Source organism: Felis catus, chromosome B3, assembly GCF_018350175.1.
Source record: "Felis catus isolate Fca126 chromosome B3, F.catus_Fca126_mat1.0, whole genome shotgun sequence".
Classification (NCBI taxonomy): Eukaryota; Metazoa; Chordata; class Mammalia; order Carnivora; family Felidae; genus Felis; species Felis catus.
The window spans coordinates 43,599,658-43,617,427 of record NC_058373.1 but is presented as its reverse complement, the minus strand read 5'-3'; the positions used below and the strand labels follow the sequence as shown (position 1 = coordinate 43,617,427).

Sequence of the window (17,770 nt, the reverse complement as noted above, 5' to 3'; positions counted from 1 at the left end):
CGTTTCTGAAAAAATGAGCCGAGAGGTATGGAGGTCTCAAAGAAAAATAACCCATGTTGCAGGTAATTATTGAGCGCTTTCCAAAGAAGCGGCACAAAACCCTGAGTGCCCATCAATACTAAAGACTACCGAGCTTATTGTAGAGCAGAGAATCTTTTCCAAGACAAAGAGTCCTGCCCCCAAGTCACCCTACACTCTGTACTATCTCCACCGACTCCCACTGCCCTTCACAGCCCCCTGCAGCTCCCACTGAGAGGTAGGCTTCCCATTTCTCTTCCCAGGCCCTCCTCACAAAGCCCAAGAAGGAGCTGTGACTGTGAACACACCATCTGTGAGTTGAAGAAAGCCCCATTTCCTGCTTTTTGTCATCCTGCTGCTTCAGCCTAGAGGGTAGCATCCCCTTGTCAACACCATACCAGGCATCCAGGGGCAGCATCCAGCTTCTAATGAGGAAAAGGTCTTCAACTGCAAATGGAGTGTGGATGGAACTCCAACGGTCATCCTTCGGGGTTGTTTCTTGCTGGAGTTATAGCGCCATGTTCTCAACAGGTCAAAACCCACGCTGCATATCCAGGTCTACTCTTATTCTCGAAGCACTTCTGTGATTTTATAGCTGCTACTGCTCTGAGTCTAGAACTTTGTCTCATTCTTTCTTTTGATCCAATATTTTTATCCTAAACTTATGGTGGGGTTTTCAAATTCTTTTCCTAAAGAACTTTTGCCCAAAAGAAATCCTATTCCAAACTCCAGTATGTAAAATAGACCAAAGGCAGGCTACCTGCTTACAGAGTAGAGCTCACAGAGTACAGATGGGGCGGGAATCCCACCACCAGCCCCGACCCTGGAGAACCCTAGGGTTCCATGGATCACTAAGATCCCTGAGAGTGCAAACACATGATTAAGACTTGGCGAAGCTGGGGGAAGGGGTGGCACACGGAATTCAAAAAGGGGCCATCAATATTCCATCTGAACATGGAAGCTGAGCATCTTTAACCAATTCTTAATTGTATAGGGCAGGCAGAAACATTCAACTCCTAGGACTGCCATACACAAATTAAAATTACTGCTTAACCCAGGCACTTGGAGATAGCTCATTTAATCCCCACAACTGCTCTCTGCTTTATAGATTTTCCTCTTAGAGATGAAGAATGTCAAGCCCAGAAAGGGTAAGTAACTTGTTGAAGGTCATAGAGACCTAAGTGGCAGAACCTTCATTCAAGCCCAAGGCTGGACTCTGAAACCTTTATTCTTCATACATACTGGGCAACCATCAGCTGCAAGCTTTCAAACTCCTCTGTATGAGGATCATTTAAGAGCAGACCCATCAACCCAATGGGAGAAGATTCTAGTAACTAATAACTGGAGGAGAAATGTAGCAAACCTAAAGACTGGAGGTTTTAGGACAAGCATTTTGACAACTAATGGCTTAAAAGGTTCTTGAGGACCTTGATGAAAAGAGACAAAGGTGACACTAACACAGTTTTCAGTACCTGTTGAAATGACCAGTTTCTACTGATTATCTATCATATGTCCAGGCACTAGACAGATGACAGATGAAGACAACCTGGAATGACAGAACAATCGTCCTCTGTCCTTGATCTAACTAGAGAAAAGGGCCAGGGCCAGAGACAGGAGCAGGAACAGACACAGAACGGGAGCAACAACAGTACAGAGGGCAAGGGAGAATAGAGAAGAGTAAGTAAGTAGTAAACCTTCCAGAGCATTTGGACTTTTCCAAGAAATTGTGCATCCACTAATAACTATTAGGCCATCTTGCATTTACTCAGTGCTGTTTGAGTGAACCTCACCACACTACTATAGTATAGGAAGGGCTTACATAAAACCGAGCTTTGTGGCTGAGGAACATGTAGCCTCAGAGAGGTCATCTTGCCCAAAGTCACAGAGTTAATTAAGGGCAGAGTCAAGTCTACATTCCAGACCTCAGGACTCCTAACACAGTGCTTACCTCACCACACAGAGGGCTCCATGTGTGACACAGAAATCCTGGGTGTTATCCACAGCTACTTTGTCTGCCAAAATCTAACATGGTAATCAAGAATGTTTTCTGTCACTTGTATCTCCATTATCAGATTTATTCCCCCCCATCATCCTTACCAACAGTTACCTGTGCCCAAGTATGTTCACATCTTCTAAACCCTCCTGAGAATCCCAGAAAATAAAAAACTATTTGCCAAAAGAGGTCTCAAATTGGCTGTAGGGAGCACCCTTCTCAAAGCCCCCCCCCCATACACACACACACGCGCGCACGCACACACACACACACTCGGCAACATCCCCAACTCTTCTTCCATTCAAAATCCAGTCTTTGTTATAATGACATCTAATCAGGCTGTGGAATCAGCTGAAATGCGGGCTTCCGTAAAAATCACTGCTCATTCGGCACTCAGCAGTTAAGTCTCTTAAATGCCAACCTGGTAGAAATTAAGAAAGTTTTCTTCTTCATTACAAGTCTCAAAGCTATTGAGTGCTCTCCATTTCCAGCTGAACCCAGGTATTTGTGTATTCCAAGAGGATATAAATGTTCTTTCTCTCTCTACTGGATTTTAACAATTTTGAGTTACTCAAAGAAGCAGTGTCCCTATCATTTTAGAGACGTGTAGTTTAACACGAAGACATTCACCTCCTTTTCCAGGTATTTATAAACCTTTAGACATCTTTGGAGACGGAGGTAAGTTGTCATTTTTGGCTTTAATAAGTTACTCTACAAACAGGACTCTGAACCAACTAGCCCTACAATTTGGCTGTGAGAGCACAAGGTGGCGATAGTGTGCCACAACCCAGAACAGGCAGGGCTGGGAGCAGGGGACATTCCCCATGCCTCCTGTATCCTAACAAAAACCACCCCTTCAACAAAGCCCTCACATAATCCCCTACCACATTTAAGGTGTTACTTTTAGGATAGCATTTCAAAAATCCACTTCTGGATTTGGTTCCTCAATCTGTAGAAGTCAGCACCAAGCCTTACACCTGGCATTCTGGATACTCCAAAGAGACGGGACCCACACTCAGAATCCCCACTACTTTCCCACAGAGTCCTCCTATTACAGCCACGCTTGGGTCCAGGTTTCCTGCACATACACACAGACACAAAAACAGTCCTAACATTTCCCACTTCTACACATTTGCTCTCGCTCTTGTCAAGTGTTTCCAAGTGCTAGGACAGCCGCCCATCCTTTCAGGCACCAGTAAAGTCCATGGAAATGTTCGCTCAGACAAAACTCCTCCAAAGGGGTTTTAAAACCCAGCATTCCGTTAGTATTTGTGAAGCCATGAAGCGTTGTTCCCTGTAGAAAATTTGTTAACTACAGAGTAGCAAAAAGAATTTTAACAAAATACTCCCAGCTTCAATATTTGGAGGTAGCCACTTGATGGGATTAGGGTGTGTTATCTATTCATCTCCATATTTTAAGGTAAGTGTTAATAAGAACTGGGTCACATAACCTGCTTTATCCACTTAGCTGTATCTCTTGAACATCTTTCCATGTCATTAAAAAACACATGAGGCGTGTTAGGATTCCTTCCCCCCAGGAGGCAATGCAGTGGGGTGGAAGGCACGCTGGGCTTGAAACCAAAACACGGAGTTTCAGGGCTGGTTTTGACGTGTACGTGCTGTGTTTGGGCAAGTTCTTTAACCTCTCTGAGCCTCATTCTACATGACAACGCAGTGTTTACCTCCGAGTCTCTGGCTGCCTAAAGGAGAGAATTCACTTGAGTATGTCCCTGCCTCACAGGGACCCTCAATCATTAGTCATTTCTTTTCCTTTCCACCGTCATCAGCGTGATTTCTTCATGCTTTCAACCTCCACTACTCTTCACATGTCCCTGGGACTGTATCCCTCCTGGTTCTTACCTTAGAAGAATTTCTGAAAATGCTGTATTCTTCCTACCAGGGCAGAAGACAACCTGTGAAGGTGGGGTGCCTAGACTCCTCCAACCGGCCCCTGGAGCCCCTAGCACAATGCTGGTCCCTGCACTGGGCCTTCTTTTGCCTTAAACATTGCCATTCTAGGCCCTTCCCTCTTGCATCTCTGTAGATACCTTCAAAGACAGTCTGGGCTTCTCTGGGGCCTTGCTTTGACTTTGATATTAAAATATTCAGTCTGGAGCTCGGCTCTTTGGGGTCCTGACAATGCCTCTGTGCCTGGCATCCTCCCCAGCCCCCCACCCCAGCAGCTTCTCTCTCGGCAGTCGTTTCTGCAGCCTCTTCTCCAGACTCCTGGTCTGTCTGCTCCCAGAGGGCAGACTTACTAAGAGAGAGAGGAAAAACAACATCTCCTCTCTGCCCCTCTCCTCCACCAACAAACGAACAACACACTTCAGCGGGATAGCTAAACCACTCTGAGGCTTTCTTCAGCCTTACAAGGCTTCCTTGGCCTCAGTGTTTCTCAGTTGTTGTTTTCTCCACCCCATTTTCATGAAAAAGCACTTTCTTTTTTGGCTCTTTCTCAATCAGCTGATGGATCTGTATTGGATGCTAAAACCACTTCCTGTTTTTCCCTCAACACCACCTCCAGAAACTGCCTTCTTTACCAAATGCCTTAGAAGAGAGTAAACAGCTCACATTAAGAGTACAGTACAGAAAAATTCACCTGATTTCATCACCAAGTTCAGTCGGATGTGAACCTTTAAGCCAACTCTGCTAGGACAGTGTAACAGAAAAGAAAGTCCAGAAGGCAGTGTTCGAAGCAAGACACCTACTCCCGCAAAGGTGCTGAGTATCACACGAGCTCCCAGGTCTGGGCTCCGGAGCCAGATTTGGGCACAATTCCCCCTCATACTGCTTCGTAGCTGAGGGACCTGTGGGAATTACTCTGGTCTTTCCGAAAGCCAGTTCCCCCACGAGTCCCACACAGGGACAGTAAGAGACCTCCTATACCACTTTTGGATGGCACCGAAACAGATCACCACAAACTCTGTGGCTTAAATCAATACAAAAGCATTACTTACGGTTCTGGAGGCCCTCAAATCAAGGCGTCGGCAGGCTATGCTCCTTCCGGCGGCTCTGAAGAAAATTCACCTTCTTCCCTTTTCCAGTTTTGCAAGATCACCTGCAGTCGATGGCTCACGGCCCTTCCTTCCGTTCTCAAAGCCAGTGGTGTAGCACCTTCAAACTCCTCACTCACACGCTTCACCGCACACCCCCCTCCCCGTTTCTGGCTGCCTCCACCATGATATCTCCCTGCTACCGCTTACAGGCCTCCTTCTTACAAGGCCCTTGTTACGTGGGGCCCACGCAGATCTTCTAGGATAATCCCCCATCTCAACCTTAATTTACCACATCTGGAAGTAACGTAGTCACAGGTTCTGAGGATTAGGGTGTAATCATCCTGAGAGGGCATAATTTTGCCTACCAGGCTTCTCTCACAGGATTGTTGTGAAAGTATACGAAGAGTACGTGGATAGTCTTCAGAACAGTGCCTGGCACGCTGAACGTGCTCAAAAGACGTCAGCCATGATGATAGCAGTATCCCAATACTAGCACTGGCAGCAGTGAGAGAAACCAATGTTAATGCTGACTGAGGAAAGTGAGGTCATGTGGTTCAAATTTTAACGGGAACAAAGGGAAGTATCACTGGAGCTAGATAATGCCCAGAGACATCCTTCATAGTTTTATATCCTCAGTATCTTCAGAAACAAAAGCGAATGGGGCACCGGCTACTTTTCATTCCTCACAGTAAAACTTAATGTTATTCGCTTGGTTCAGGCAGCTAGTGACAAGCAAAGGCAGGATCTGAACCTTCTTTTGTCCAACTCAAGAGCCTATCTTCCTTCCAGGCACCAGGACACGGCAATGTACCGGCTCCTACGCACCGCGACCTTCAGAACTATACCAGGCCTGCCCCGCAGTCAGCCGGCACACTCTCTCAGGGCAGAAAGCGGGTCTGTGCCTCTTTTTTGTCCTTCACAGCCCTACACCCATCAGCGGGCACACAGGAGGTAGGCCACGACGCCTTTGTTATTTTGCGAGGAACCGGAGAGCCAGATGAGATCGGTAAGTGCCTCTCAGCCCTAAGCAAGCATCACAATCACCTGCGGGCCCCACAGCTCGGGTCCCAGGCCCCACCCCTAGACTTCTGGAGGTGTGAATCTGCATTTCAAGGCAACACCCAGATGTCGCTGCGGCTGCTGTCCCGGCCACACTTTGAGAATCCTTGTTCTGGAGTGATCTGGAGGGAACTTCATTGGAAGAGCACACATTGCCCAGATGTGTGGTATCAGAGCTCACTGGTCCCCACCCCACCCTTCCCACTTGATGATTTCCACAGAGCTGCTAGGGCCATTTGACTGATACTATCCAGCGGGGCGGAGGTTGGAGGGGACTTCTTCCAAGAACCTACAACACCCTGCTCACTTTCCCCCACTGCTCCTCCTGACGGCCTTCAGCAGCAGCCTTGGCTTTATCGCGTCTTCGGAAGAGAGGTCTGGATCACCTGCCCTCCCAGTCCCTGCAGCTGGGCCAAACAATGAGAAACAACACAAGACACCAAACATCACCTTTGGAAATGAGGTAGTGGGGACGAGAAGCAATTCTTTAAAAGGGCAAAGGTTCTTTGGGCCGTCAGTCCTTTGCACCTGACCCACAGCTCAAAGCCACGAGCCTGACCGGGGTCGAAGGAATTCGGGAGGCAAGTGTGCAACCGTGTTCCGCGGGTGTTCTTTAGCTATGACCCCATAGGCTGAAGGGCACGCAGATTAGCATATTTTGGAACAGCTGTTGATGAAGATTTTTAAGTTTTGCTCAGGGGACTGGTTGTAATGAGGAGCATTTTATGAGAACAATACATATTGTAGACATCTGAATATATTTCCATGAGAAAATAAGGGTGAAGGAAACAAAAAGATAGTATAGTGTTCTTCCACAGCAGATGAATATTTAATATGCTAGGGCTTATCTTTAAGAGGAAAAAAAATACCCTTTGGAATTTTACATGCTTCCTACGACTGCAATCCATATACGAAATGACAAACACTACAGCCGCTGGTACAAATACCATGTATTTCGTTATTCCCTTATTACAGCTGCACAAAGACCAGCTGTTACACGAAGTATCACGAAAACATAAATTACTGGTTACAAACAGTGTATTTAAAGCAAGAGGCCATCCAAACCCGGCAGGTCTAACATAGGCCGCCTAGGACAAGTCTGAGGAGTGGATGGGACAGGCCGGGCAGCAGCCAACAGAAGCCGCAAGAGGGTTAAAAGGGGGATGAAGTGGAGTCCTCAGGGGCCCCGAGGAACAATTCTACTTTCATTTGACCCTTGCCACCCCAAGAGGGACCGATTCACAGATTGCTTATCACCACTATTTTTAACTTCTTGGCAGGGTAACACAGCGCGATGGGAAAATCGCCCAAAGTAAATACACACTCTCATTGGATTCTTCTCCTGGCAAGTAGTTTTCTATTATTTTCCATTAGAACCACTTCCAGGATAAATCACGCTCCAGAGGCAGAGCTTAAGCGCGAGGGTCCTCCGAGGACCATCTATCCTAGACTAGGGGAGCTAAGGAAAGGCATGTCTGCTCTCTGCTCTAGATGCCGTGGCCCAAATAAGCCCTTTGAGGAGCTTTCCAAACTTTTCACTTGTGAGTCTCCTTTATTGTTATTATTACTCCCCTGAGTTTTGCTCCCAAACAAAATTACACATAGTGATATGTAATTATTTTTCCATGAGACAGCTTAATAAGAATAGCATCTTTTGAGCATTTTCTGCATGTCAGGCATCGTGCATCATTCTCCCATGGAATCCTCCCCACACCCCCATGAGCTGGGTACTAGGAGTATCCCCATTTCACACTCGGGGAAACAAGATCACACAGGTGAAGTACCTTGAGATCTTAGGGTTGGAAGGCCATGAAATAAATTGAAGAACTCAGATCTGTCTCCAAAATCTGTGCTTTTAACCAGTGCACGGTGCTACCTCACCTTATCCGTGTTACCACACTGTGTTAATACAGTTCCACACCAAAAAAAAGGACTAAACTAGTTACAAATTTATGAAGGATAGAAAACTGCCTAACTTGCATTGAATTTTTAGAAACACCTAAAATAGCTTGAAGAGACCCATTAAAGTCTTCATGGACCCCAAGCTATCCTTGACCTCACATTAGGAACCAGTGACCTAGAACCACCCAGATATCATTTGCAGTGTGAATCTTCTAGGTCCGCACAAAAAGAGCTAGTTAAAAATATTATCAGATGCCAATGGGATACAAAGTCAAACACAGTCAAAACTCTGAATGATATTCAAGGCTCTTCTTAAACTGGCCCTCCCCATCTCTTCAAATCCATCGTTCAGAAGTGCATTATTCACACTGAGTCTGAGTCAATAGGTGAGAAGCCAGGGAATCTGAAGTTTTAGCAAGCTCCCCAGGAGATCTGTACTGGCAGGTGAGACTGAAAAACATTTCCATCCTGATCATGGCAGTCACAGACACGGTAACTCTGATATCCTAGGGCAACTCACCGTTTACTAGGCACACTACCTACTCTATGAGCTTCACACTTTGCTCATCACTATTCCCCCAGCGAGCAATGTACAGCTCACCCTTTCCCCCAGGCCCAGCTCAAAGGCCTCCTCTGGGAAACCTTGCCTGCTGTCTCCTGTTAGAATTTGTCATGTCCCAGCCACCCTCAGAGGACCCTACTTACATTCTGCCTTCTCTTATGATGAGCTGTCTCTCAGTCCAACCCAGTAGATAGTAAGGCTCTTTAAGAATAGGACTCCGGGAGGGTGGGCATCTCGGTGGTTCAGTCTGTTAAGCGACCAACTCTTGGTTTCAGCTCAGGTCATGATCTCATGGTTCGTGGGTTTGAGCCCCACGGGGAGCTCTGAGTCGAGCTCTGCACCTGGCTCAGAGCCTACCTGAGACTCTTTCACTCCATCTCTGCTCCTTCCTCGCTCGCTCGCACACACGTGTACACGCAAACACACATGCTCTCTCTCAAAATAAATAAACAAACATGAAAACAAAAAAGAATAGAACTGATGCATACCGACATTGCTCCCTTGCTCTTAACACAGGCAGTGGCCATACAAGGCTCTTAATAAGGATTAGCAGGTCTAATTGCCACTGGAGACCAGGAGTCGCTACTGTACTGGAAACAGACTTCTCCCCTCACTGGCTGGAAGGAGGAAAGGAGAGGAAAAGGAGAGGGGCTCATAGAGCAATTAAACAAAGGGAAACAAAGACCCAGAATTAATAACACACAGATGATTCTTAGGAACCAGTATTTGACCGTGATCAAAACTTTCTGTAATAAACTCTGACATAAAGTTCTAATACTTGCATCTGTCATCATTATCAACCAACTTCAATCAGCCCAGAGATGGAATGATGGTCTCCTGTGCCCAACAGCACCTTCCCAGACCCAGGTAAGCTTCAGCCACCCAACTCCACATTTTCAACTTGCATCTATTCCCTGGGGGGAGCAGAATTTTACTGATTAATAGCCAATGTTTATTGATGACCTCCTATGTTCCAGGCACTGAGGCCTCTATTTTTAAGCATAATATCTAATCCTCACAAAAGCCCCCTGAGGTATTATTACTGCCATTTTCTAGATGAGAAAACTGAGCCCAGAGAGGTTAAATAACTTGCCCACAGTGACTCAGTTAGCAACGCTGGAATTTGAGCTCAAATGGGCCTGACTGCAAAGCCCATGTTTTTAACTACTCTACTAATTTTTTTTAAATTTTTTTATTACTTTTTTTTTTTTTTGAGAGTCAGAGAGAGACAGAGCATGAGTGGGGGAGAGGCAGAGAGAGAGGGAGACACAGAATCCGAAGCAGGCTCCAGGCTCTGAGCTGTCAGCACAGAGCCCAACACGGGGCTCGAACCCATGAACCATGAGATCATGACCTGAGCCGAAGTCGTATGTTCAACTGACTGAGCCACCCAGGGGCCCCTCTACTGATTTTTAAGATAAGAATATCCTTAACGATTTTACAGAGTATAAACAATGACATCAACATACCAGTGGAAGAAGGAAAGACTCTGGGTCCGTGCTATGGCTGGCAAGAAAATACTCTTTCAGAGGACATAGCTTAATTATGTGAGTGCACACTTGCCAAGAGCACAGAGCTCATCAGGCAAAAGCTGGAGCCGGCCTCGGGGAGCACTTCTAACTGAAGGCATCACTGGGGCCACACCGTCAGCCCTGAGAACGCTGGGCTCACGGGACTCTGGCACCCAGGCCTCAGTGAGCACAGGTACCTACCTACCTTGCCAGCACAGCCTCTCACTGTGCTTCACAAAACAGAAGAGCCAGAGAGACTCAGGATACCGCTAGTCTGGTTCTCTCATGTTAAACACGGGGAAACCAAGGGGCACCTGGGTGGCTCAGTGGGTTGAGCGCCTGACTTCAGCTCAGGTCATGATCTCATGGTTCATGAGTTCGAGCCCTGCGTCAGGCTCTGTGCCAACAGCTCAGAGCCTGGAGCCTGCCTCAGATTCTGCGTCTCCCTCACCCTCTGCCCCTCCCCTGCTCACGCTCTGTCTCTCTGTCAAAAATAAATACCTTTTAAAAATTTTTTAAAAATCATGGGGAAACTGAGGCCCACGAAGGTAAGTGTTCACCCAGGTCACAGAGTCGATGAGGGCTTACATAAAGAAAATAATGCTCCTCCTGTCTCACTCTGACTGAAGGCTTCTTCTGCCTTCCAGAGATCACCAATGTCAATGGTTCAGTTTGTATAAGTCGTACATCATCACACCATTTACTAAACTCATACACACACACACACACACACACACACACACATTCTTTCGTTAATAAAAATGGAATAAACACACACACTCATTTCTAAAACTTTTAGCACTTAACATATGCTGAATCCATTCCCAGGTCAGTGAGGCCCAACACCCCATAGTCCAGAGGCTATACGATGTACTCCAACGTTCTCTTACTGGTGGACTGTGGGGCTTGCCCTCTGCTTACCACCCTACTCTCATTTAAGTAATGAGCTCTGCCAATATTGGGGGGAGGGGCTCTAACTCATTTAGTTTCACTTGGATCAAAATGAAAACCTGGTCTTCTAAATGCAGTGACTAGGGGGATATTTGGTTTTCAGAGAGTAGGTTCCGTTTCCTGGCATATCAGAAGGCCAGCCATTCAAGTAAACCTGTCTGGGAAGATGAAATATTTTTCCCTGCTAATGAAGCACTGTGGGCTTGGGCAAGCTGATATTTCTTCATCTGTACAATGGGAAAATAATAATACTTACCTTATAGATTTGTTCAATTTCATAATTAAAAGAGATAATAAATATAAAGTGGCTAACATGATGTCTGGCACACAACGGCATTCAATAACAATGGCTACTATTATCATCGCTGTTATCGAAATGATGGCTGGCATCCATACACGGTCCAAAGATGTACAAAAGTCTTGATAGGAATGTTAATGCTGTGTAAGTCTTGACCTGTTTTTAATGTTACCGGCCTCCGGAATATTTGCCACCCTGCATCTACGGAATGCCTGTTCCCACAGTTCGGGGTTCAGGGGGCTGGTGAGGAAGAAGGGAACAGGGTTGGTGGGATTTAAGATTTAAGAGACACTTCAGAGATAAATCCCTACACGACCATTCAGTGCTTATAACCTGCCTTCTGTGAAATGGCAGGGGCTCTGATGTTTACATCTAGAACATTTCAGCATGGGCCAATAATGTTCCTTCTGGCAGAGGAGGGGGATTCGATGCTCCAAGGGAACACAAAGGGACTTCGAGGGAAATGCACTTAGAAAAGCAGGTGAGTGAAAACTTGTGTTTGCAGAAGTCTGTCTTTAAAAATACTGATAGGCTTGGGTCTCTCACCCTACGTCTTCAAATATGTTTATAATTTTTGTGGTCTGCACACTCAGACTTTGTTTTGAAACTGGGCTTGTATAAATCACTGGACCATTACTACAGATAGTTGAACCAAAGACTAATTTGTGGTTGCACACATGTTCACAACTATGTGAAAAATACTGCTGTCAGCACCAGGGCCCGCTTTCCATCACATCATTGTTTTTACATCTTAATGGGCTTTTGATTGTTGCAAATCTGAGAGGGAAAGTATGAAGAAATTTCTTAAAAAACAGAAGTAAAGAAAAAAGAGGAAATTGAGAGAAAGAAGGAAGACAGGAAGGGAAAGAGTAAAGGAGGAAAAAAAAATTTTCCTCCCATTTTCTAATTTGTAGCCTTAGAAGGACTTCCAAGAGCTCCACCGGAAAGAGTGTTTAGAATACTCTGATTCTCTGTTAGTGGTATTAAAAAAAAAAAAAAAAAAAAGAGTAACAGACCTAATATGTGTTCTTCAAAATCCTTTGATTCTAAATCCATTCAACTATAAATCTAGGTTATTACTTCAAAAGCTGGATACATCCTGACTTTCCTAAAGTGACGTAAAATATTCAATCCCAGGCCAAGAAAAACCCCAAACCAACCAACAGAAGTCAAGGAAAATTGAATACAGAGGCTTTCAACTTGAGCTATTCAAGTCCAAGGAAATTAAGTCTTTCATCTTTTCTCCCTCGTTAACTTTTAAAACATTTTAACTACCTCGCCCTAAATATTTCAAAATATAATCCAAGACTGACCAAATTCCATTTTATGAACTAAAGAGTACAGATAAATATATCAACTTTGTCTAGAATTCTCGTACCGGTTTCTTTCATGGATATAGGAAAAATACTGATTGTACTGTGTTCACCGGAATGCCTGTAAAGTATTACTGCAAAAAGCTGTTTTTGGTATTTTGATCAACTTAACTCTAAAATAAACCATCATCCCAAAAAAACTTCTTAAAGGTAACAGCTTTTCTCTATGAAGAAACTATGAACAATTATGAATTGGTAAAAACAGAAAACAAGCCTTCATATAACTGACAAAAACCAAACAAACTACCAAGATGGGGCACCTGGGTGGCTCAGTCTGTCAAGTGACCAACTTCGGCTCAGGTCATGAGCTCGCAGTTTGTGAGTTCGAACCCCATGCTGGGCTCTGTGCTGATAGTTCAGAGCCTGCAGCCTGCTTCAGATTCTGTGTCTCCCTCTCTCTCTTTGCCCCTCCCCTGCTCACGCTCTGCCTTTCCTTCTCTCTCAAAAATAAACATTAAAAAAGTTAAAAAAAAAAAAACTACCAAAAGATATCTGGTAAATAGAAACATCACACCAACGACAGAGTCCTTGAATAGCTAACTGTATGAATACATACAATTTCTGAAATATCTTTGGTTGGGATGAAAACATTTTGGTATACCCCATCATTTAGTGTTTTTCCATGACCCTGTCTCATCCACATACTTTTTTCCTTTGGCAGAAGAAAACCTAAACACGTGCAGTCTCTCTTCTTATGTGGATTTAAACCTAAAGAAACACAGTCACATGAAACTTCTGTGGCCTGATCTTTCGGGGCGCGATGCAGATGGGAGGTCATGGGTCTGCAGCTCTGCCTCCCCGGGCTCCCCTCGAGCCATTTCCAGTGTGTGGGCATCTCTGCTCTACAGACGGGAAGGGCGCAGCAGTTCCCGAAAGTGTGGTCCCTATACCCCTAGGGGTCCCCAAGACTCTTGCAAGGAAATCCATGAGGTCAAAACTATTTTCATAATAATACTTATCATAAGAAGCAGAGTTTTCCAGAGGCTTCAGGACGTGTGGTACCGAGACAAGACTGAATGTAGAAGCAGAGTTCAGAATCCAGCTGTCTTCTATTAAGCCAGACATAAAAGGAATTATGTGCAAAAATTTAAAGAAAAAAAAAAAAAGAATGCTACTCTTTTGTTTTTGTCTTGGAAAACAGTCATTGTTTTCATTACAATATGTTATTTGTGTTAGAATGAGATGGATTTATTATTATCTTAAGATAAATATATTTTAAAACTTTTTTTCCCCATTTTCAGTTCCACGATGGCAAATATAAGTAAATAGAATTTATATAAACAAAAGCTCTTAAAGGTCTTCGATAATTTTTAAGACCTGAGACCAGGGAGTTTGACCACAAGGGATTTATTTAGCACAATACCAGACATACAATAAATGCTCAATATGTGTGTGGTGAACTGACTGATGAAAGGGATTCAATGATGACTTTTAACTGTGCAAGAAATGTCAAAGTTCAAATAAATGGATATAGCCGGTAAAGACCCTTGGATGGTCACCTTCAGGTCCTCCTGACTCACTTACAACATGATATAAAAAAAAGACAGTAAGAACACAAAAGTGGAGGGCCACAATTATTACATTATAGAGGCTAGAAAAGTATGCCTTAAAAACACATAAAGGCAAGTAGAGAGTGGCTGCATGGATATTGGTACAAATGGGTCGGATTATCAGTAGACCTCCTTTATCCTGGCACCATTTATTTCTAATTTATTTCTTATTTTCAAAGAAACAATATCTTCTCTGCCGGTGAGAATGTCTTCTAAAAAGGGGTCTATAAGAATTACACAGGCCAATTAGACTATGCAACATCCTGCACGGTTCAAGTGCTTAAAACCCCACAAGGTCATGGGGCCATGTGTAAGTTGGGTTCCATGGCCATAGTGTTCATGTGCTCCTCCCAGTTTTCTTCCTGGTAATGTTGTCTTTATCATGTAAAATCCACCTCGGACAGTATCTCCTTCAGAAAGCTTTCTTTGAATTCTTCTTTCCCAGAGGTGGTTAAAAATTTCTTCCTCTGTCTTACCTCTTTATTTTTGTGCGTTTGTCTGTGGCAGCATGTAGTACCTGGCTATTGAAATTCTTTATTTTCACTGTATTGCTTAGCAGAACATGAGCACCTCGACGGTGGAGGGCCCATGCATTGTCTGCCTTTATGTTCCAGTACCCAGTGTAGTGCCAAAATATGGTTAGACCTCTCAAACTTCGCCAGCCATCTAATAGTATATAGGAGAATTACCAGAATGAAGTAAAATGCAAAAGAGTAATAAGGAAGTGGTGAAATTTCATTTGTTTACAGCCTGGCCAGAAACCCAGCACCTGTATCTTAGTGATGCTGAGTTTGTCTTGCTCTATTTGAGAATAAAGAACAGCCCATTTAAAGAGAGCCCTCTCCCAAAAACACATCTCCTGGAAGAATATTTAGCTCTCTTTTCATCCTTCTGAAAGGATACAAATTGCAAATGATACAGGCAAGTACTTGAAATGATAAATTAAACCAAGGTAAAAACTCACAAGGCCGAAAGCAGTACTAAAGTGAAAAACAGTCAACTAGCAGAAAAGGACTGGAGGAGACAGGATTCTAACCATTCCAGTGCTTACACAACAGCAAAGAAGGTTGGAAAGTCATGCTCTAAAATCAGTCCGGACTTTGTTGCCATCTTTTAAGTGACATGCCTATCAGCAAAGAACACACATTTTCATAAGCAGAGCCAAGAAAGAGTTTGCAATGCCCAGGGTTAGCTTTGGCAAAGACATAGGTAAAGTAGGTCATTTCCATGTTCAGCTTTAAGCATACGGCCATATGGTAGGGATGAAGATGTTGCCCACAATCTACTGTGGAAGAGGTATCTACACGCCTCCAAAGAAAGAGGGCATTACAGTAGTACTGGAGTGGAAATTTCAGATTGGGTAGCTACAGGCAATCTAATCTTCTGAAAAGCTACAGAAAGTAAAAGTCTTGAAGCATAAAGAGCTCGTCCACCCTTACAACCATCCAACATAATTGGATGTGTATCCTTTTGTTAGACTTTGAAAATAGCAATTCACTTCTCATTCATTAGTCTGATTTCAAACCACCCTTATCAGATGTCTCAATTATCGGAGACTCCAAGGTCATATAACACCAAGACGCTCTCCATATTTGTTTTCTTTACTCCATTATAACTCACTTTTTCCTCATTAGAGCTAGAGTCTTAGCCCTGGGGGCAATTTCGCCAGGGGACCACAGAAAGTTAGAGCTGAAAGTCACCCCAGGAATTATCTAATATGGCCCCCTCCACTTTAGGAAAACCAAGGCCCAGAGTACTGAAGTTCCTTGCCTGGGGTCACACAGCCAAGGACTGTCAGAAGCAGACAGGGCCCCACGTCTTGCTTCCCCCAGTTCAGTGCCGCTTCCACGATACCAAAGCCAAGAAGTATAGATGTTCATTTGGAAAAGTGCATTTGGACAAACTGCTAGCCCTGAGCACCGTTTCCTCCCTACATAAATAAAAGCAATGCTTTCCACCTGCCACCGTCACCCTAGGAACATCCATGGTGTGTGTGTTTATTTCCTCCAGCCAAATTGTGGGAAGATGAAAGACAGAGCATCACCATGAAGCAGCAATGCTGAGTCTGGAAACAGAGGAGGTTGGAGTGAGCCAAGGCACAGATTTGAAAGTGGCCTGTGCTGAAGTCTAAAGAGTAACAGGATCTTTGCCTCCCCAAAGTATTTGTTGATTACAAAGGCAAAAAATAAATGATTTTACAGCGGAAAAGCCCGGCAGACATGACCTTAAGTAGGGGATCAAGGCCCACATCCCTGGAAATGGGACAAATCAATGTCCTGTTCCTCTGACATAATGTGCTGCAAAGGGCATTTCACCTCGATGGTCTTCCCCCAAATCCTGGCCTCCGCTTAACCATGAGAAAACACCAGATAACCCAAGCTGAGGGACAGTCTATGAGATATGTAACTAGCGCTCTTCTCAAGGTCAAGATCATGAAAACAGAGGAAAACCCAAGGAACTGTCACAAGTTGGGAGAGACCACGGGACAAGACAAGCAAATGTAATGTGAGATCCTAGGCTGGAATTGGGAACAGAAGAAGGACACTGGTGGAAAGACGTGAAGTCTGAATGAGGTCTGTAGGTCAGGTGGTGACATTGTGCCGACGTTAACTGCTTAGTTTTGATAACTGTACCATGAGGATACTGTGTGGGATGTTAATTTTGGGTGAACTTGTTGAGAAGTGGACAGGAGCCCTTTGTACTATTTTTGCCACAGTTCTTCAAGTCCAAAATTACTTTAAAATTTACAAAATTTTTTTGAGCGGCTCATGACTGGCAGGAAACATAGCTAAAGACTTTCCAGTCCCTCCTCTCAGCCCCCCATTAGAATCACTTTTCCCTCTTCCTTTCAAAAGCACTTTGCACAGGCTCTTTTTTTTCCCTCACTTATTCTGATTATTTGTATATCTTTTAAAAATGATTATGTTCTAAGGGCAGAGACCAGAAAGAATCTTCATCACTGTTAAGAGCACCTCATCCTATGTTATTCACGAAATAAGTGCTCAGGATGGAAACAATCTAAGTGTCCATCAATGGACGAATGGATAAGTAAGTTGTGGTGTATACACAATGGAATATTATTTGGCCATAAAAAATAACGCAATCCTGGCATCTGTGCCAACATGGATGGACCCTGAAGCATTTTGCTAAGTGAAATAAGACAGATCTCACATACAGTGAGAACTGGAATTGGAACTGGTGAAATTGGAATCTAAAAATAAATAAGACAAACTCACAGAAAAAGAGATCAGCTTTGTATGGGGGGGGGGCGGGTATTGGAGGAAGATGGTCAAAAGGTACAAATTTCCAGTCACAAGATAAGTAAGTACTAGGGATGTACTTACTGTACAGCATAAGGCCTACAGTTAACAACACCATCATTTCATCTATTTGAAAGCTGTTAAGAGAGTAAATCCTGAGAGTTCTCATTACAAGGAAACAGATCTGTTTTTCTTTTTTTTCCATCTATATGAAATGATGGACGTTGACAAAAATCATTGTGTTACTCATTTTACAACAAATGTAAGTCAAGTCACTATGCTGTACCTTACACAGTG

The 17,770-nt window shown here is 44.1% G+C and overlaps 1 protein-coding gene and 1 long non-coding RNA gene across 2 annotated transcripts in view; both read right to left on the bottom strand.

Annotated features, from left to right (window-relative positions):
- Nucleotides 1-9,811, bottom strand: part of LOC123386284 — a 35,076-nt gene extending 25,265 nt beyond the window's left edge. The window contains exon 1 of the long non-coding RNA XR_006600080.1: nucleotides 4,969-9,811. This is a non-coding gene — a long non-coding RNA (uncharacterized LOC123386284). The remainder of the gene's footprint in view (nucleotides 1-4,968) is intronic.
- RORA (RAR related orphan receptor A) overlaps nucleotides 1-17,770 on the bottom strand; it is a 718,773-nt gene that overhangs the window by 655,153 nt on the left and 45,850 nt on the right. The window lies entirely within an intron of this gene.